This window comes from Dermochelys coriacea, chromosome 2 (genome assembly GCF_009764565.3).
Source record: "Dermochelys coriacea isolate rDerCor1 chromosome 2, rDerCor1.pri.v4, whole genome shotgun sequence".
In the NCBI taxonomy this organism is placed as follows: Eukaryota; Metazoa; Chordata; order Testudines; family Dermochelyidae; genus Dermochelys; species Dermochelys coriacea.
This window is the reverse complement of record NC_050069.1, coordinates 235,592,651-235,613,722: the sequence shown is the minus strand read 5'-3', so window position 1 is coordinate 235,613,722 and position 21,072 is coordinate 235,592,651. Positions and strand designations below refer to the sequence as shown.

The following is a 21,072-nucleotide window of genomic DNA, read 5'->3' as shown; positions in this document are numbered from 1 at the left end:
CTTTTTGGTCAACTCTTGATGAATAAATGTTTAAGGGAGTTCATTCTAGTGGCCCTCAGTCATTGTAGGATTGTTTTCCATGTAAGCAGGATTGGAAAAAGAATACTCCTTTATTACCTATGAAGCAAATATACTTCACACTTTGCAGCTATGGTGAGAGAATATTGGATCATATTCCTCTTCTTGCCAAGATCACCCCCATTGCTTCTGAATAGACACAGGGCTAGATACTAGGGAGCTCTGGTTGGAATAGTTGAGGAGAGGAGGGGAACAAAGGTGACATATATAATGCCTTTCTGGGGTTTAGTTGTCTAGAAATCAATTTTAAAACATATGATTAAAATAAAACCCTAGGGCAATTTCCCCAAATTTACTTCTAAAGACAGCTTAGCTCACTGAGAGCACTGGAATCCAGCAGAAAGCTTGGACTCTAACAGAGCTCTTAGTGCCAGTGATTATGAACAAGGAAGAAAGATCCCAGCCTGGCACCCAAATCGCAGATTTACAATAGGGTGGGTAAACATTGATTTTAAAACCTGGATTTTATTTGAATCACCTTTTTAATTTAAATTAAATATTTCTTTTTAGAATAAACCTGTTTGAAACTGGCAACCCATGTTGAGGCCTAACCTTACTAGAATCTATAAAAATCATATAAATAAAAAATAATTTTTAAAAATATGCTGCATCAATGAGCCCTCGACACATTTTAAGGAAAGGGTGCTGCATTTTTATTAACTACAGAATCAGGGGGAAAACCATCTTTAATTGTTGAGGTCAAGTCTAGCTTTATAAATATGTCCGTGTCACATACTGCATTAAGTATATATTATTTTCAGTGGAGTGAATGCTGGTACAGTAAAAGCTGTGTTATCCAAACACTCTACCAACCATAAAGCTCTAGAAACCGGCATTTATGATATCTCCATTAAAAGTACAGTTGGCATGGGGCTGGCAGGCTCTCTACCTGACTCTGCATAGCTCCCTGGAAGCGACGACATGTCCCTGCTACTCTGAGGAGGAGGAATGGCCACAGGGGCCCTGTGTGTGGCCCCTGCTCCACTCTGCCCTGCCCTGAGCATTGGCTCTGCAGCTCCCATTGGCCAGGAGGCTTAGTGGGATTTTCAAAAGCACCTAAGCAGGCTACTTGCCTAGCCCCCACTGAAGTCAATGGCAGTTAAGCACCTAACTTCAGGCATTTTTGAAAATCTCACTGGGCACCTATCTGAATTTTAGACAATAAAAACCCAGCCCATGATTACCAGAAACAATCCATTAGTTTATTAACTACAATTAATACTTCCTTTGTTTAATAAATCTTTCAGTTCTATATGCAAAACATATTGTGATAAATGTTTTTCTTAAGTATCCAGCACATTTAAAGCAGTTTCATTTAACTAATAAAAGACAACTTCAAAATGCTGTTCTGGGGCATTTTAGTTGAATTCCAATTTCCATCCAAATTCAGTTTGATGCACTTCATGAGAAAAAAAAATCTAGTAAATAAGAAATGCATCATTCACCATTTTCTAACAAAAATGTAAAAATTAATAATCTGCATTTCCCCTCACTCTCCACCCAGAGCAAGGAGAGAACCAGGAACCAGACTGTTCCTCATTCTGGGTCTCTGTTCCTTGAGCCGTGCAATACATGCTGCCCCTTGCAAAGGCTTCAGACAAAGCCATAATCTATTCCTTAAATGGTAGACTCCTCAGTGCATGACATGTCTGTATGTTTATTGGACAACACGGAACATGTTGTCAGTACTAATTAAATAAAAACTGATCATCCACATCAGAATGAAATAGGTGCCTATTTAAAGAATATATTGATAGACCAAAAAGGCTGTATAGATAATACTTAGAACAGACTCTCTCTAGTTGTCACCATAGCACTTAATCACCAGCCCAATTAGGAATATAGTATTAATTTATATACTGTATTAGAGCTTCTTGTTATGGTCTTTGTGAACCTCTCAAGAAGGATTTAAGAATTTTGGCAATTAAACCAGTGGTTCAGAAACACCAGTATGCCGAGCTGTTTGTATATTTAAATATCTGCATCTGTCAGTTCTTTAAAAAACAAACAACCAAAAAACCCAAACCACACACCTCTGCCAGATATCTGAAAACAATTTGCAGACTATGATGCATTTTTGAACCTGCACTTTACTTTGCTAATTAGTGTTAAACTGTGACCCTTACTGGGCCATTTGCTAGTAGAAAAAGATTGTCATATTAAGTTATTATGAAATATAGCCTCATTCATATTCTGATTTTAGTTTGCATTCCTCCAGTGAGGCATACAAAATAGGAGTTTTCTGTAATTAAAGTGAGCACTCAGAATGCTAATGAACATTTGATTCTGCTTAGACATTTTTATAAGTCTGACATTTGGATTGCACTGACAAAAAGTTAAGCAGACAGCTGATTTCCCCTCATATCCCACCATTCAAAATAAGCAAACACAAAGTATTATATTGTTAAAAATTACAACAATTATTGTTCTAGTTGTTCAGAGCCAGAAAGAGGAAAGAAGGGCAGAGTAGGGGTCACAGCAGGCATACATGCATTCAAATTTTGTTTGATGATAAAATATTTTATGAGAATTAAGGTTGTGCTGCCTATACGGGATTTGGAAGACAAAAACGTGTGGGTTACTCATTCATGCAGCAGTGTAGTATAGGAATTGAGTGAAAACACAGTCTTTTCTTTATGGAACAGAACACACGATAACCTGATGCACGACACTGAGGGCTTTTGCAATGCAATAGTACATCATCATCACTTAAACGATTTTGTATTGGGCAAAACCAAAGTCATTCAGCCCGATTGTCCCATCTTGTACTTTGTATAATCAGGCCTGCTAACAGCAATTCTGGGCCCCAGGGCAGAATAATCAATGGGCCCCCTAGAAAGGGATGACTGAGGTTTACAACACTACTTTTTATCCTATTGATTACACATTAGAACCCACTATACACAAGTTGTGGCGTTGCTTGATGTAGTTAATTTTTTTTTCAGTTACAGCACCAGCATTAAACAAATTGTGAGCCTAAATACAAGATGTAGAATTTGTTATTTTAAATTAAATTAAAATACATACATTATGGAATGAAATTGGAGAGAGTCCAGTGGAGGGCAACCAAAATTATTAGAGGGCTGTGGCACTTGACTTATAAGGAGAGGCCAAGGGAACTGGGCTTATTTAGTCCAGTGGTTTTAAAACTGTGGGTTGCGACCCAGTACTGGGTCGCAGAACGTAAGGCACTGCGACACAGCGGCTCTGGTCAGAACTGCTGACCGGGCCGTTAAAAGTCCTGTCGGCAGTGCTGCCCAGCTAAGGCAGGCTAGTCCCCATCTGTTCTGACACCATGCTTGCGCCCTGGAAGCAGACAGCAGCAGGTCCAGTTCCTTGGCCGGGGGGCGGGGGGAGCACATGGCTCTACGCACTACCCCAGTCCTGAGCACTGGCTCTGCACTCCCATTGACTGGTTCCCGGCCAATGGGAGCTGAGGGGGAGGGAGCTACGTGGAGCTGTTTGCGCACCTCCACCTAGGAGCCGGACCTGCAGCAGGCCACTTCTGGGGTGCAGCATGGTTCACGGTGCCAGGACAGGCAGGAAGCCTGCCTTAGCACCACCGCTGACTGGGAGCCACCCAAGGTAAGCCCATGCACCAACCGCAATCCCCTGCCCCAAGCCCCACCTCAAACCCCTCCTCCCAGCCCCACTCCAGAGCCTGTTCCCCAGCCCAGAGCCCTGACTGCCTCCTGCACCCCAACCCCTTGCCCCAGCCTTGAGTTCCTCCAAAACCCAGAGCCCCTTCCTGCACCCCAAACCTCTCCTCTTCAGCCCCAACCTAAAGCCTGCACCCCAAGCCCAGAGCCATGACCCCCTCCTGCACGCCAACCCCCTGCCCCAGCCTAGATTCCCCTCCCACACACTGAACCCCTCATTCCCAGCCCCATCCCTGCTCCAGCCCTGAGCCCCTTCCACACCCTAGACTCCTCATCCCCAGCTCCTTTGGGTAATGGGCATCAACAATTTTCTTCAACTGGATCGTCAGAAAAAAAAGTTTGAAAACCACTAATTTAGTTTGCAGTAGAGAAGAATGGGGGCCAGGGAGGAAATTTGATAGCAGCCTTCAACTACCTGGTATGAAATTAATTCCTTATAGGACATGAAGGATCACATACAGTACATATGCTATGGCAGAGGAAGTTGAAATAAAACATACAACACAAATTGTCATTGCTAGGAAGAATATTAGACTTTAGCTGAACTTGAGAGGAAAAGTAATTTGTATCTATGTGCTGAATGTGGGGCTTTGTATCTTTGGACAGAGACCAATGTTAGAGAGTGATATACTGAACTGCCTGAAAACATCATTTCCAAAGATGCCTTCCTGAATATCGTTAGGTATTGTTTTAAGATACAAATATGTGAAGTCTTAATGGCATTCACTGAATTGTGTGTGCACGCACGGTGCTGCACCTGTGCTGGCTGATGCCCAGCAAGCTGCTGCCAGCTGCGCTTCTGGGCATGCTCTTCTGGCACAGCTCAGGCTTCCACATGCCCACCCGGCTGCCTTTGCCACTGCTGGCACCATCCTGCGTGTGCCTACGAGCCCTGTGGCCCACCCAGGAGATTGCCCCCTCCTGTTGGCAGACCTGTGTATAATGATTTACATTGTGCAGAGTGAAAATGTTACTAAATCAGAATAGTGGTGCTTGACATTTGCTTTGCTGGCACAGGTGCAAACTACTATGCAAGATGAAAAGCAGGTGAGATTCAGGCCATCATGTTTTGCCTTTCAAGTGGCAAAACCAAAACTACTTATGGCTTGAATTTTGGATTCACAGCCTACAGGAATATGGTGCATTTTACACACACCAATTTTTTGCTTCTTATGCATCTCATTATCAAGCTAAAATAATCTCTCCTCTTCATAGGATTCTTGACCTGGTATGGAACTCAAAAGGGAATAAACTGAAGTTACATTATAGATCAACCTACTATGTACAAGCGTGCATTAAGGCAACCTCAATATTGCCAAAATATAAACAAGCAGTAAACTAAAACACCCTTTTGACCTGGGATGGGCAAGGAATAGGGATGAAATCCATTCTTAGGGATGGGTGAACAGGTTGAGATGAAACAAGAACTGACCAGAATCTTTACTCAAAGCTTAAACCAAATTGTTCAAGGTTTTTTTTTAAAAAAAAAAATTCAGATAGATGTATATTTTAAGTGCCTTTTGCACTTCTCCTTCCAACTGGAAGGAGAAGTACCAAAACACCTCGAGAAAAGCTATTCTTGTGTTATTTCTGACTCTGCCCGAATCGAGCAGCACCAGAATTCTTGAAAGAAAGCTGGGGTCTCATGCCAACATTTAGAGCAGAAACATTTGCATAAGTTCCACTGAGATTCAGATCTGAATTCAACTAAAGTTTGAAATTTGTTCAGCACTAAGCCATATAAACATAGTTTGCCTGGCTGCTGCTGGTTTACACTGGTTTTCAGTTAGAAAATGATGAATGGTATTACTTGCAAAAGAAAAAGAGGGGAACAGTTACTTAATCTTTATGTCAGGCTCAGACTTGATTTCATAGTATGGCAGTGAGGAAAAAGTCCAGTAGGGTAGTTCAGCTCAGTACTTGATAAAAGTAATCATTTGCATTCAAAACAAGTGACAGAGATTGAAGTTTTATGAACGGCTATATTAGCAGGAACAAGTATTCTCTTAAATCACATTTATAGTGGATAACGGGATGCTAATTAGTGAACTGCTCAGTATAAAGCAAAGGTGTATATTAATGAATTGCATTATTCAGATCACAAAAAGAGTATCACTTTCTTCATTTGTCTGATTAGTACGATGTTAGTGTACATGTGCAGAACTTGGTACCTCATATATGTTCCTGCGAGACAGATGTATAATAGTCCAAGACAAAAACTGTACAATCTGCATGCAAATAATGGATGGACAGATATGAACTTCACTGAATGCTTTATTGGCCATCTGCCAGTTTTGAATGGCAGACTATGAACACGTTTAAGGAGTAATCAAAGTCAGCATTAATGCTGCTGTCTAAACAGCTTAACTGTCTTCGATTCACTTCTCCCAAAACTACTTCTGCCTGTATCTACAGATAAACTAAAAAAAAAAAAAAAAAAAAAAAGGAGGTCGCTCATCCTGAGAAGTCTCTTAATAATTAAGGGCTCAAGATGTTTAATAAATGCACATTCTTCTGTGTCTGCTGCCAAACAAATGTAAACCTGTGACATCTTGTAAAAATAAATAAAAAACCCTGAAGGGTTCTGCTAATAATCTAAATATGGAACTGGAGATCAGAATGAGAATGAAACTCTTAATTACTCGCCCACCAGCTCATACTTGCTGTAAAAATCAAATCTAGCTGCAATCAACTGAAGTGTGAGACAACCTTGCACTTCATGTAATCTAAAACTAGATTTTAACAAAAACCTTACCAATGCTATTTATGTGGACCATTTATATGAGGCATAGAATTAGCAGGTTCTGCTATCCTAAATAAGGCCCTCAACATTTAATTAAATACTTTACATTGCAAACGTTTTAAAGTGATTGTGCATAGCTAACAGCTGATCCTGCCAAAAGGACATCCTTTCTCCATCAGGTGGGGTGGAGGAGTGGGGGAAGGAAATCACATTTCAACTCTTTAAAGTAATTTTAAAAGCAGAATGTCATCATCATTAACTCACCAAAACAGAGATTCATTAAGCAGTACTGCTGACCAAAATATGCAATACCAAAACGTAGCAAATGACTGAGGAGCTAAACTTGCCAGTAGGCCACGGGTCGATTTATTACAATACACTGGTGTCAGCAGTGTAGGTTCATATTACTTGTTTCTCAGTGTCCTTAGCGGTTCATTTTGGATAGAAATAGAGAACTCTGAGCCAGTCCAATACTTCCCCTGCACCTATCCCAACCTGACCAACAATTATGATCTATTTACCTTAAATGTGTTGTAGTCTCATGCCTTCTGGATTTTGAATATGTAGTTTTAAAGAAAATCCACCTGTTTTATTGCAATCAATTATCTAGAGTTATATATCATTTAGACGTACTTATACTGTAGCTCACGTCTTGTGGAAATTGTCGGTTGGAAATTACAAAATATATCCACATTTTACTAAATCTTTATTTTGAAAAAAATCATTTCAGTAATGTGCCATAACTTTTGTTGCTGCAGAGATATAACAAATTATATGTGAAACCAATAGACCTAATTGAAATGATTGTCAAAATATGCTAATCAATCATTTAAATTGCACTGGGCTGCCGTAATGCCCAACCGGGATAGTGAAATTAATTGCAACTAACCAAGTACAGGATGACGTGGGAATCCACAGCCAGTACTATAATTTCACATACAGTATTGACATAGTGTGGACTACTCAGTTTAAAATTGGAGTGACCATGCTAGCCCATATTATCTATACTATGGGCGTTTTGTATTATTGGCGGGTCTGGTAGTCCGACACTTCCCATTATAAGACACTGTTTTCAGTTGCTTATAATTTTGCCAAACGTTAGCCTTTTGGGCTGAAATTTTCCATGATCATAGAATCATAGAATCATAGAATATCAGGGTTGGAAGGGACCCCAGAAGGTCATCTAGTCCAACCCCCTGCTCAAAGCAGGACCAAGTCCCAGTTAAATCATCCCAGCCAGGGCTTTGTCAAGCCTGACCTTAAAAACCTCTAAGGAAGGAGATTCTACCACCTCCCTAGGTAACGCATTCCAGTGTTTCACCACCCTCTTAGTGAAAAAGTTTTTCCTAATATCCAATCTAAACCTCCCCCATTGCAACTTGAGACCATTACTCCTCGTTCTGTCATCTGCTACCATTGAGAACAGTCTAGAGCCATCCTCTTTGAAACCCCCTTTCAGGTAGTTGAAAGCAGCTATCAAATCCCCCCTCATTCTTCTCTTCTGCAGACTAAACAATCCCAGCTCCCTCAGCCTCTCCTCATAAGTCATGTGCTCTAGACCCCTAATCATTTTCGTTGCCCTTCGTTGTACTCTTTCCAATTTATCCACATCCTTCCTGTAGTGTGGGGCCCAAAACTGGACACAGTACTCCAGATGAGGCCTCACCAGTGTCGAATAGAGGGGAACGATCACGTCCCTCGATCTGCTCGCTATGCCCCTACTTATACATCCCAAAATGCCATTGGCCTTCTTGGCAACAAGGGCACACTGCTGACTCATATCCAGCTTCTCGTCCACTGTCACCCCTAGGTCCTTTTCCGCAGAACTGCTGCCGAGCCATTCGGTCCCTAGTCTGTAGCGGTGCATTGGATTCTTCCATCCTAAGTGCAGGACCCTGCACTTATCCTTATTGAACCTCATTAGATTTCTTTTGGCCCAATCCTCCAATTTGTCTAGGTCCTTCTGTATCCTATCCCTCCCCTCCAGCGTATCTACCACTCCTCCCAGTTTAGTATCATCCGCAAATTTGCTGAGAGTGCAATCCACACCATCTTCCAGATCATTTATGAAGATATTGAACAAAACGGGCCCCAGGACCGACCCCTGGGGCACTCCACTTGACACCGGCTGCCAACTAGACATGGAGCCATTGATCACTACCCGTTGAGCCCGACAATCTAGCCAGCTTTCTACCCACCTTATAGTGCATTCATCCAGCCCATACTTCCTTAACTTGCTGACAAGAATGCTGTGGGAGACCGTGTCAAAAGCTTTGCTAAAGTCAAGAAACAATACATCCACTGCTTTCCCTTCATCCACAGAACCAGTAATCTCATCATAAAAGGCGATTAGATTAGCCAGGCATGACCTTCCCTTGGTGAATCCATGCTGACTGTTCCTGATCACTTTCCTCTCCTCTAAGTGCTTCAGGATTGATTCTTTGAGGACCTGCTCCATGATTTTTCCAGGGACTGAGGTGAGGCTGACCGGCCTGTAGTTCCCAGGATCCTCCTTCTTCCCTTTTTTAAAGATGGGCACTACATTAGCCTTTTTCCAGTCATCCGGGACTTCCCCCGTTCGCCACGAGTTTTCAAAGATAATGGCCAAGGGCTCTGCAATCACAGCCGCCAATTCCTTCAGCACTCTCGGATGCAATTCGTCTGATGATAGATGTCTGCTTCAAGCTTTATGTTTTTGGAAAGTTTCAGCCAAAATTGTATAGCCCGTAGCAGAAAAGAATGAGGCTAGGGGAAAAATAATTTGTTTTGCCCATATTAAAAATTTCCAGCAACCTTTTCTTTTAAAAGGCCTGCTGATCCCATACTTGCAAGCTGGGACTCAAAATTTGGCAGAAGCATCATGCCTTTTTTTTGTCCCCATGAAAATCCAAAATTTGACCAATTTATAAACCTTTGAAAATAGCAGTTTACATAAGAACCGCCATACTGGGTCAGACCAAAGGTCCATCTAGCCCAGTATCCTGCCTTCCCATAGTGGCCAATGCTAGGTGCCACAGAAGGAATGAACAAAACAGGTAATCATAGGGTGACCAGATGTCCCGATTTTAGGGGACTTGTCCCATGTCCTGACCTTACATCAGTCGGGACACCCTTTGTCCCGATATTGGGACCGACCAGACTGCAGCCGTGGCACCGCCACTCACCGCTTCCTGGGGCAGCTCCCGGCACCCGCCAGCCAGCAGAAGTGCTGTGTGCTGCAGGGGTGGAGCTTGCAGGCGCTGGGAGCGGGCAGACAGCCCTCTGCCTCCCCCTCTCCCACCACCCTCTACCTGACCCATGACCCTAGGAACCAGAGGGACCTGCCTGCTGGATGCTTCCCGGGACAGGAGCAGCCCCAGATAAGCCCCGCCGGGACTCCCCACCTTGCCCCCTGGCAGGTCCTTCTGGCTCTTAGGGTGGGGGGGTACTCTGTGTGCTGCTGGAGCCTGCAAGCATCGCTCCATGGCTCCAGCAGTTCCCATTGGCTCTTTTCCCAGCCAATGGGAGCCACAGAGCTCGCACTTGTGGCGGGCGCAGCACGGGGAGAGTCTGGAGCCAGAGACCTCCCAGGAGGGCTGGTGAGTGTGGCCAGGGAAGGCGACAGGGTGTGATGGTGAGTGTCTGGGAGGTGTGTGTGGGGTGCTGGGCTGTGAGGGTGTGGAGGCTGCTGGGCAGTGGGGGATGTTTGTGTGTTTTGGGGTGCTAGACAATGGGGGCCTGTTGAGAGGTGCTGGGAAGTGGGGGAGATCTGTGTGTGTCAGGGCACTGGGGGCCTATGAGGGGCATTGTGTAGTTGTGGTGATGGGCTGTGGGGAAGGGCACTGGGAGGGAGGGGCAATCTGTGCATATTGGGAAACTAGCAGTCGGGGGTTCTGTGTGGGGATGCTGGGCAGCTGCGGTGGGGCTGTGCACAGGGGGCACTGGGTGGGGGGTGTGTTTGTGCACAGCACTGTGCATTTGTGGTGGAAGGGTTGTAGGGGGTTCTGGGCATAGTGGATCCAGGGGGCCCTGTGCAGGGGAGCTGTGTGGCACAGCATGGGCCCACCCCCAATAGAAAAGGGCATGCTGGTAGCACGGGACCAGGCAGACCAGTGTGCCTCTGGCTCTGGGGTTTGGGACTATGCACTTGTGTCTGTCTCTTCTCCTCCTCCTCCCCACCCCCACCCGCTCCCCCAATGTGTACTGATATTTCACTCTTGCAATCTGCTCACTCTAGGTAATCAAGTGATCCATCCCGTCGGTCATTCCCAGATTCTGCAAACAGAGTCTCCTGACACTGTCCCTGCCCATCCTGGCTAATAGGCATTGATGGAACGGTCCTCCATTAAATGTATCTTGTTCTTTTTTGAACCCTGTTATAGTCTTGGCCTTTACAACATCCTCTGGCAAAGAGTTCCACAGGTTGACTGTTCTGTGAAGAAGTACTTCCTTTTGTGTGTTTTAAACCTGCTGCCTATTTATTTCCTTTGGTGACCCCTAGTTCTTGTGTTACGAGGAGTAAACAACACTTCCTTATTTACTTTCTCCACACCAGTCATGATTTTATAGACCTCCATCATATTCTCCCTCTAGTCGTCATCTTTTCCAAGCTGAAAAGTGCCAATCTTATTATTCTCTCCTCATTCAGAAGCTGTTCTATACCCCTAATAATTTTGGTTGCCCTTTTCTGAACCTTTTCCAAAATATATTTTTTGGAATTAGGGAGACCACATCTGCATGCAGTATTCAAGAGGTGGGTATACCATGGATTTATATAGGCAATAGGATATTTTCTGTCTCATTATCTAGCTCTTTAACAATTCCCAACATTGTTAGCTTTTTTCCACTGCTGCTGCACATTGAATGTTTTTAGAGAACTATCCACAAATACTCCAAGATGTTTTTCTTGAGTGGTAACAGCTAATTTAGACCATCATCCGATATGTATAGTTGGGATTATGTTTTCCAGTGCATTACTTTGCATTTAGCAACATTGAATTTCATCTGCCATTTTGTTGCCCAGTCACTCAGTTTTGTGAGATAACTTTGTAGGCTTTCAGTCTGCCTGAGACTTAATTATCTGAGTAGTTTTGTATCTGAAAATTTTGCCACTTCACTGTTTACCCCGTTTCCAGACTCATTTATGAATATGTTGAATAGGACTGGTCCCAATACAGACCCCTGGGGGACACCACTATTTAGCTCTCTACATTCTGAGAGCTGACCATTTATTCCTATCTCTTGCTTCCTCTTTTAAACCAGTTATCAAGCCTCAAGAGGACCTTCCCTCTTATCCCATGACAGCTTACAAATTCTGACAGTTTGCAAATTTAGTAGAGACTTCAATTTTTAGCAGCTAATTATCTCAAAAGATTCTATCTGTATTGAGCATGCTTGAGCCTCTGACAGCTTCTAGGGCTGATGAGACTGTGTACACTTCACCCCTACAGAGCAACTGAGCATAGTTGGTTTCCTCACAGCTCCTACATGTGACAGGACTGCACACATGCGATCACCACAGAGCAAGTGAGCATGCTCCAGCCAAGGGTTACAGGTTGAAGCTGGACTTTCCCTATTATGGCTGTTCTAGGCCAGGGTGGGGTGAGATGCTGGAAATGAGTAGAGAACATGCCTCTCCTGTGCTCTCAGGGTATCCCAACAGTGTAATAAAAGACCCAGGAGTGGCCTGCGTCAGCTGACTTGGGCTTGAGCTGTGGTTCTATAAAACTGCAGTGTAGACATTCAGGTTTGGGCTGGAGCCTGGGCTCTGAGACCCTGCAAGGGGGAAGATCTCAAAGCCCAGGCTCCAGCCCAAATGTCTACAGTGCCATTTTTAGCCCTGCAACACAAGCCCTGCAAGCCCAAGTCAGCTGACCCAGGCTCCGAGACTCAGTGCTGTGGATACATCAATCACAGTGTAGATGTACCCTAAGTGACCACTCTGCAGGCACCTAGTCAGTGTAGAGGAGGAAGCAGTCTGCAGAGGGGACAAAAGTTGGACCGGGGAGGGACTGGGACAAGGAACCAGAGGATATGAGGAGGGCAGGGGAGAAAGGGAGATCAGATGAGCTGAGAAGGGAGAGTTGGACTGGCTGGGCAAAAAGACTGGGGACAGGGTGTTGGGGTGGGAGTTAGGGAGCTAGGACTGGATGGGATAAGGGGGAAAACTGGAAGCAGAGAGGGAGATTAGGACTCAGACAATGGGATCAGAGCAGGAAACTAGGTTAGGTTGACAAGGAGACTGACTAGTCTTAGAAACCTGAGTGGTGAATGGAAGTGGGTAAACAAAGAGAAGCAGACAGGCAACCTTAATTCTGGCATTTCCTAATTATTGCATGCTTCACTTTGCAACCTTAATAATGGTTCTTTTTACAGTATCATAATGTGTAATAGTTTATATGTACTATTGTCTTGTACTAGAATGGTCCATTCAGCAACAACATGCTTTGATTATTGCAACACAGGACACTTTAGCCAACAGACACATCTGTGTGTATTTGTAACATCCTGAATGGATTCTCATTTCTTTAAATGAGTCTCAGATTTACATGGCAGTCATTTTAGGTCTTGGTCTGCTCCCTCCCTATATTCCTTCTTCCCTCCTGGTTCTGTCGTCACAGTCTACCTACCTACAGGTTCCCCCACCTGCTCCCTCCTGGTGCTGGGATCTTTTGTTGATAGTGGTTAGTAGTTTGAGAATCAAAATCAGCATCTGACAATGGCCACAAGTCCCAATACCCAACAAATGCAAGATAACCTCGGTTTATCACATTCTTAGATATGACCATTTAAGCCGTTTGTACAATTTTTGGATAAGGATGCAGGAAGAAATAAAAGCAAAGGATAAACTATAATGCAAATGTCAGTCTCCAGGATGGGAATATCAGAAGAATGAAAATGTCCTGGGACTAATTATTGTGAAACTGAGGATTAGCTACCTTGTTAGGTAACAATTGCATCCAACCATGTTTCAACTCAGAGATTTCCTATACAGAGGGTCTGTGGTGGGGTGTATCAGCCCTTTGCGGACCACTACTGGAGACCCAGGTGCTCTGCTACACCCTGCCCCAGACAGCAGTGAGATGGGAGGAAAAACAACAAAGATGTGTCATCCAGGCCTGCTTAGAGAGGCCTCACTGGAAACACCATTGTGATGCTATCTAACAGATTGCCAGCTCAGCCTGGGGTGGGGGTGTGTGTGTGTCAGTCAAAGAAATGCTAAAAAAGGTCAGTGTGTTCAAGCCAATTCACTTGTCAGACTAGAACAAGGGTGATGTTATCCCATTACATTTACATGGCCTATGCCCTGATAAATACGTTTGCAGTAAATTAATGAAAACTAGTGAAATGTTAATGGCATTGTCTTCACTTATCTATAAACCTGTTTACTATCACATTTAATTAAGTATGGGGTATACATAATGTAATCTAGATCAAAACTGTACGCTAGTGAGAATTTACTTGATGTGGAAACTTCATGAAAACTAAAGAAAGATCGTTTGCTGTTGCTCCTCAAAGAAACCTTGTGCATGTAAATGAAGGAGGTTAACTTCAAAGCAAGGGCCATTAAGCAACAGTGGGAATTCAGACTGTCTGCACTGCTTATTCTTCCTTAAATAAAGGATCAACATGGGTTAAGGGACCTGAGAGCATCACACACACACAAGCTTAAGGGAATGATCCTGCATCTCTGGACTGAGGGGGAATCCTGAGTGATTGGACAGTTCCCCAAAGCCATTTTGGGTAACCCTGAATGAGTTATGGAAAACTAGCAGATATTACATCTCTGCTATCATTTGGACAGCAGACTTAGACTCACCTATAATGTATTTTTCTTGCTTTAGCCTCAATAACTCATTTTTCTTAGCTAATAAATTTTTAGTTAATTTACTAAAGAAATTGGCTAGTGTTGTCTTTGGTGAGATCAAGAGTATCCACTGACCTCAGGGTTGGGAGTAACCTAATGAGTGGTGAATTTTGGTTTTATTAACCTTTCATCACAAAGTCAAACTGGATGGTAAAGTAGGGGCTGGAGAGCCTACGGGGGACTGTCTATGGCCCCAGGGTAAGACTAAATATAGTGATCCAGGAGGTCAAACTTGTTATTGGTTTGGTGAAATTTACCAATAGAATACACTACCAGTTTGGGGGTGCCTGCTGGTTTTCTGACAGTCTGACCTGAGATTGGCACTCTCAGCATAAACTGTACCAGACACTGTGACAGCCATCTTGGAAGCTAGAGAGACCTGGTCCTCCAAGGGCTAGTGACAGCCAGTCAGAGTGCAGCAGGCCTTCACAGGTCAGTTCCTGGCTGGGACCAGAGAGGTGAGGAAGGGTGCTCTGACCAAAGGAGTCTGCCACTCAGCGTTTATGGTGGGCTGAACAGAGATTACAGAAAGAAGAACCTGAGGATGCTGGCCCTCAGGTAAGGCTCAAGATACAACGGCCCCTAGGAAAAGGTCACAAGAAATAGTAGTAACAGATTGAGGGAAGTGGAATCTGAAGTAGTGGGTGGACCTGGGTTCCTCTACTAGGCACAGGTAAAGTGGCATAAACCCCAAGAAGGGGACAGGGCTTATTTGAAAGTCTGAATAAAGGACTGATTTTAAAGGGCCCAGAGGTGAGGCTGAAGGCAAAGGCAAATAGACTATTAGTTATTGGACTCTAATATCCAGAAGGGGTTCACTCAGACTTTGTGACTTGGTCAGAGGGCCAAGCCACTGAAGACCCACCAAGGTTGACTAGCAACCTGCAGTGGGCACTAGGGCTGAGAAAAGACTGCTATATCACATCCAGTTTCTGGGGGCACTCACCTCCAGAGTGCCTCTTAATACAGTCCACTTACGTTCTCTAAGTGAGAATATGCAATCAGTAGAGAAGGCATCTTGAATCTAATTCTTCTTAAGAATTTATAATGAGAGTAAAAAGGAAATATAAAAATTATGGTGCCAACCATACTGTTAACACTTAAAAGGATGGTTCATATAGCACAGCAGTACTGGAATAGTAGAATTGAATAAAGCATACTTCAAGGAATTATAATATCTACTATACCTGCAAACACATAGTAATAGTCCTACTTAAAACAATTGGACTAAGCTTGAGGGTAAGAACCACTCCCATGAGTAAGAATTTGGAGTACTGTGGCCCAGATCCACAAAGCCATTTAGGGAATCAATGGAAGTTAAGAGCTTAACTAGCTTTGTGGATCTAGGCCTATGCCCTTAGTAAATGTGGTCAAAAGTACTGACTATGGGATTTGGCCTGCTCTGTTTAAATAGATGCTAGAAACTATTGCATTTGTTTTCTCTAAAATTCTTTGAAAAAAAAGTTTTAAAGTCATGCTCTTTTCCAACCATTGTTTTAAAATAGTCTGCACTAATGCAATTGGCTTTTTGTTGCCCATTCTTTTCACTTAGTGGCTGCATTTTTAATGCTTAGTAAGTATACAGGAGAGAAGTCACTACATATTCTAAGTACAAAAACATTCAGCTAAGTCTAACTTCTCAGGCTGCTAGAAACATCTACTTCAAACTGGGCATTTTCAGAGACTTAATACATTCATTATCATAGCCATCTTATACTGGCATTAAGTTACAGAATATGGATAGCAACTCCCATAGTAGTAAATGGGAGTCTACCCTTAAACTTTGTTATTAGTGATAGCGGTGATAATAGTTGTGCTCACTTTTATCTTTGAAGTATGGATTCTCTCCCCCATCTAGACAAATCCAATCTTTTCAAACTTAGGGGCGTGTCTTCCCTCCATTCTTGAAAACTATCATCGCTTCCCACTTCTCCTTTAGTGCCTCCTCCCATGATATTCCTCTGCCTTTTCTGGTGAGTTAGAGTCACTTTAGCATATTATTTTTCTAACATGCAACTAACCATTCTTACCCTGGAAATGAAAGAGGCTTTGTTTCACTGGAATGTACATCTGCTTTATAATGCATACTCAGGAAAGCCAGAAGAGAATCTGTTTTCATATTCTAGTCATTATTCATTTAACATCGGAGTTTTCCCTATCACTCCCAATATGGAGCTTTAAGACTATTCTGCATATTAGAGGCATTTCCCACCCCCAAGTTTATTTTACCTTTGTTCTATGATATTACTCTGTTCATCTTGTTGCTGGATTAAAAGGGGGAATTGCCTATACAGCTCATTACCGTTTATTTTCTGGCTCAAAAGGCATTAAGAATTCTTTATGTATATTAATTTAAAGGAGGCTCATATTGTTCCTGATTTGATGTCTATTTATAGGAGAAGTCACAAGCTAAGGATGTGCCGGTTTTGCTAAACAAAATAAGAATACACTATGTTTCCTCAATAGGCAGGGGAATGGCACAAAGCTTAGAAGGATACGTCAGATGTGCTTAGTCATTACCCAGCGACAACACTGTCTATGTAGGCTTCTATTCTGGTCTCTTACTCTTCCTAGTCTCTGAGCTGATCTACACTGAAAAGTTAGATCAGCATAGCTACGTCTCTGAAGGGAGTGAAAAATCCACACCCCTGAGACATGTGGTCAGCTGACCTAACCCTAGTGTAGACAGCGCTAAATCAATGGAAGAATTCTTTCGTCACCCTAGCTACTGCCTCTCAGGGAGATGGATTCCACAGTGATGACAGAACCCTCCTGTCACCGTTGTAAGGGTCTACACTAAAATGCCCTAGTGGTGTTTTAAATGTAGACATATCCTCAGCTGGTATATAATTAAATCCATAGGGCCAAATTCTGCCCACAGATACCATCACCACACTTAAGCTTTCCAGTAATTATTTTGGACAGCTAGACAAATGCTACCATGTCTGCTCTATTCCTTAGGCTATGGGGAATACCTAGAAAAACTAAAATTCTTAGTGTTGGAAGTAATCTATAACAATTGCAAAGTTTAAGGGTGACCATTTTCAGCACACAATTCCCATTTACTTCAAGGGAAGTGGGGTGGTTTTATCTGAAGGCTAATGGCACTATAGGTTATTAGAATCATGTTATGCTGCTACCAGTGATTTTAAAAGTATCCCACATTACGCAGATTCAGACATCCAGTAATAGTCTGTTTCATGAAATATAGATTAGGTAACTTCTACTGACCTTCACATTTTCTAGCACAAAACAGTGATTATATATTAGCTTTAGAAGACAGATTCTGCCATACAGTGTTTGTGCTGGCTGTGAAATGCTAGCAGCTGAGGGTGTATTAAATGAAGCACTAAACTAGATTTACACTTGTTTAGAGGTGAAAGTCAACTGCAGTTGCTATTACAGCAATCCAATCTTTTTTTTTTTTTAAAGCACGGTAAGCCTCCACTGACAAGTTTTATACTCTTTTAATGAACTCTATATGCTAAAAAAAATTTGTTTGAGATTAAGAGCGAGTTTCATGCTAAACACGCTAATTTTGTTCTGTGACAAAGCTCAGTCCTTAGCTCTGTGGGTCCTGCATTTCCTGGCAGATTTCGCTAGCCTTAGAGGCTCACTGTGACCCTCCACGTAACCCTTCTCTCTAGAGACAAGGGTCACAGTCTACTGAGCCATTTTCATAAGCCAGCAAGGGAGGTGAGGAGCAGTTATCCTTCCTTGCACAGTCTCTGTTGTCTCCCAGTCTCAGTGATTAATTGGGGGCAAAGGGGGGGAGCCCAGGCCCACCCTCTACTCCGGGCTCCAGCCCAGGGACCCTAATAGTATCAGCTATGGTAGCTGACCTTTTAGAAACATGACATGTACAATTTCCTGGGCTACTTCCCCCACAGCAGCCCTCACTTCAAGCTCCACTTCACCCTTACCTCAGGGCCTCCTTCCTTGTGCCTGATATGGTGTGTACTACTCAGTCTCTCCAACAGCACAACTTCCTCCCACAGCTCCCGACATGCACACCCACCTGACTAACTGGGAGGCTTTTAACTAGTTGCAACTAGCCCCTGATTGGCTTCAGGTGCCTTCTGGAAAGTTCTTAATTGGCCCCAGGTGTCTTAATTGACCTGGAGCAGCTGCCATTTCACTTATCCTGGTACCAAGGATTTGTTTAGCCTGGAGCTAATCTATCTCCCACTACTTTTCTATAGCCATCTGGCCTTGCCCCATCACAGTTCATATTCATAAACCCTCAGAGGGTCCATTCCTACATTCCACATGCAAACTTCAGTTTGCTGCATACGATTTCCCTACTTCATTAGATATATACAAACAGAAAATGGGATGTCATTCTGCATACAGAATACCACAACTTGGACCTTGCCTCTAACTCCCCACCCATCTGATACTGGGCTTTTCTTATTTCTTCAGTCTCTCCTAGCTTCAGCTGTGGACTGCTCCAAATGCAAGAGCTGCAGTGGAGGAGGCTTTAGCACCAATGTTGCCATTTCTTTTAAAGTATAAATTTCATTATATATATATATACACACACACACACACACACACACACACACATTACTACTTCCTTGTCTATGCCTCTCCATTTCTGTCTCTTTGCTATTTAATTATGTAGCATGTTTACAGATACATGGTAAAATTCTTAAAATAGAGAACCCACTCAATCTAAGTTATAGACAGTCAAATAATGTGATCTGTTATTTTTAGAAACTATATACAGTACAAGAGAAAGATCCTTTCCCTTATTGAAGGTATGAAGTGTATAGAACATTTAAAAAAATATACAGTCCCTCATATATAGAGGGCCACCAACAGTTCATGGTCAGGGTCAAGAAAGAGACCTCATCAGGGAAGATTTAAGGAGATACTAAGTTACTAGTAGCTCACAAGAAGAAGAGTTTATCATGTCACTGGGGGCAGCACATATAAGAGCAATTTCCCAGCTAAGGAAATTCTATAGGAAGGGAAGCAATGAGGAGTGGGTGGGGATCTGAAAACCAGGAGGGAGAAGTTTTAAAATCAGCTTCAGAAGTGTCAGAAGCCATTGACAATGCTGGAGGTTATGTGACCTATTTCAAGAGTAGCCTGGACGCTGTATTATGCAAAAACTGTAAACAATAAGAGAGAACTGCAGTAGTCAAGACATCTAGTGATTAGACACAATTAAAGATTTCAGCCTAGGTAGAATCAAAGCAGGGATGAAAACTGGCAAGGTTCTACACATGACTAGCAGAATTTCAGACACGTCAGAGGGAGGTGGGGGAGGGAGGCCCACAGAGCGGACTCCAAAATGTCTGCCTTGGGACTAAAGTTAAAGTAAAAATCTTGTTCAAGAAAAAGTGAGCAGACTCAGGAAACAAAGGAACTTTTCCATCAGGAGAAGCATAGTCCAGCACCTTCAGTAACAGGAAGCTCTGCTGTAGGCAGGGAGCTGACAGCGTCAAGACTGGTAGAGAAAGGAGAGGAATAGGGATCTGACAAGAGGGGTCACCTGCATATAGATGCTGTTCAAGCCAGCATTTCACTATAGTGCTGTGCACTCCATTCTGAGCAGCATTAACTTTTAGAGACCTGAATAACTTCTGAAACAATGGCTTGTTGCATTCAAACTTTGTGCTGCACAGTACAAGAATTACAGTGGGAATTAGAGATTTGATTTTCTCAGTGTTTTCAGGATGCAGCTTGGAATGCCATCAGCTCCTTTTACCAAACCAATATTTCTTCTAGTAGCAGCTATATTTCAAATAATTCTAGCTTGCTGGACTCCATTGGATAACACAACTCACTCACTTTTCCCTGAACAAGAGCGGAGCTAAATGTAGCTAAGAAATATAAGTGAGCAGTGTTATTGAACTATTATTGAGAATGCAATTCAGCACGAGTTTGCTTAAGTAGCTGTACTCCAATGGGCTGCCAGTGGCCCATAGTTTAAAAAGTGGTCTGACAGGTTCCTTGACAAAAATGGAAACTGTATTGGCCATTAAATTCTGAATGAAATAGTTCAAGGGGGAATCCAAATCTTCCCTGCTCACTTGACATTTTATAATAGCCTATTTTATCTTTGTATAATTCCTTACCTTATCCCTAAGTAAGCTCTCCATCACTACAAGTTTCCTCTGGTCAAGAAGACTGCTGGACTCCTTTTTGATCAATGATCTGGAAAAAAAATAAGAGATCATGGCCAATAACATTTGCAAAGGACAAAGACTGGTGGAGTGGTAAGTGAGGACAAGCCACTAATACAGAGTGATATGGGTCACTTGATAAGGTAGGTACAATCAAATATGCTCTTTAATACAGTCAAATGCAAGGTCATACATCTAGGAGAAAAAAAAAAAAAAAAAGGTAAGCTATACTTGCAGTCTGTCATCCAACATCCTGGAAAGCAATGACTCTGAAAAGGACATAGGCAACATTGATAATCAACTGAACTCCCTGTGACATGCAGTAGTATAAAGAGTTACCATGATCCTTGGATGGACAACCTGGGGTTATTGAACAGAAGTGAAGAGGTGATGTTGACGGTTTATGGAATGATACAGTCTCTTGTCTGACGCTAGACATGCTGCGAGAGAGATACTATGGCCTTTTTTGGAGTTAACAGATATCACCCTAAAAAGAAAATGAGTACTTGTGGCACCTTAGAGACTAACAAATTTGAGCATAAGCTTTCGTGAGCTACAGCTCACTTCATCGGATGCATTTGGTGGAAAATAGAGGGGATATCAATCTCCCCT

The 21,072-nt window shown here is 42.9% G+C and overlaps 1 long non-coding RNA gene across 1 annotated transcript in view; it reads right to left on the bottom strand.

The window, feature by feature from the left end:
- Positions 1 to 21,072, bottom strand: part of LOC122459022 — a 67,490-nt gene that overhangs the window by 19,988 nt on the left and 26,430 nt on the right. Inside the window, exon 2 of the long non-coding RNA XR_006279436.1 lies at positions 20,413 to 20,491. This is a non-coding gene — a long non-coding RNA (uncharacterized LOC122459022). The remainder of the gene's footprint in view (positions 1 to 20,412; positions 20,492 to 21,072) is intronic.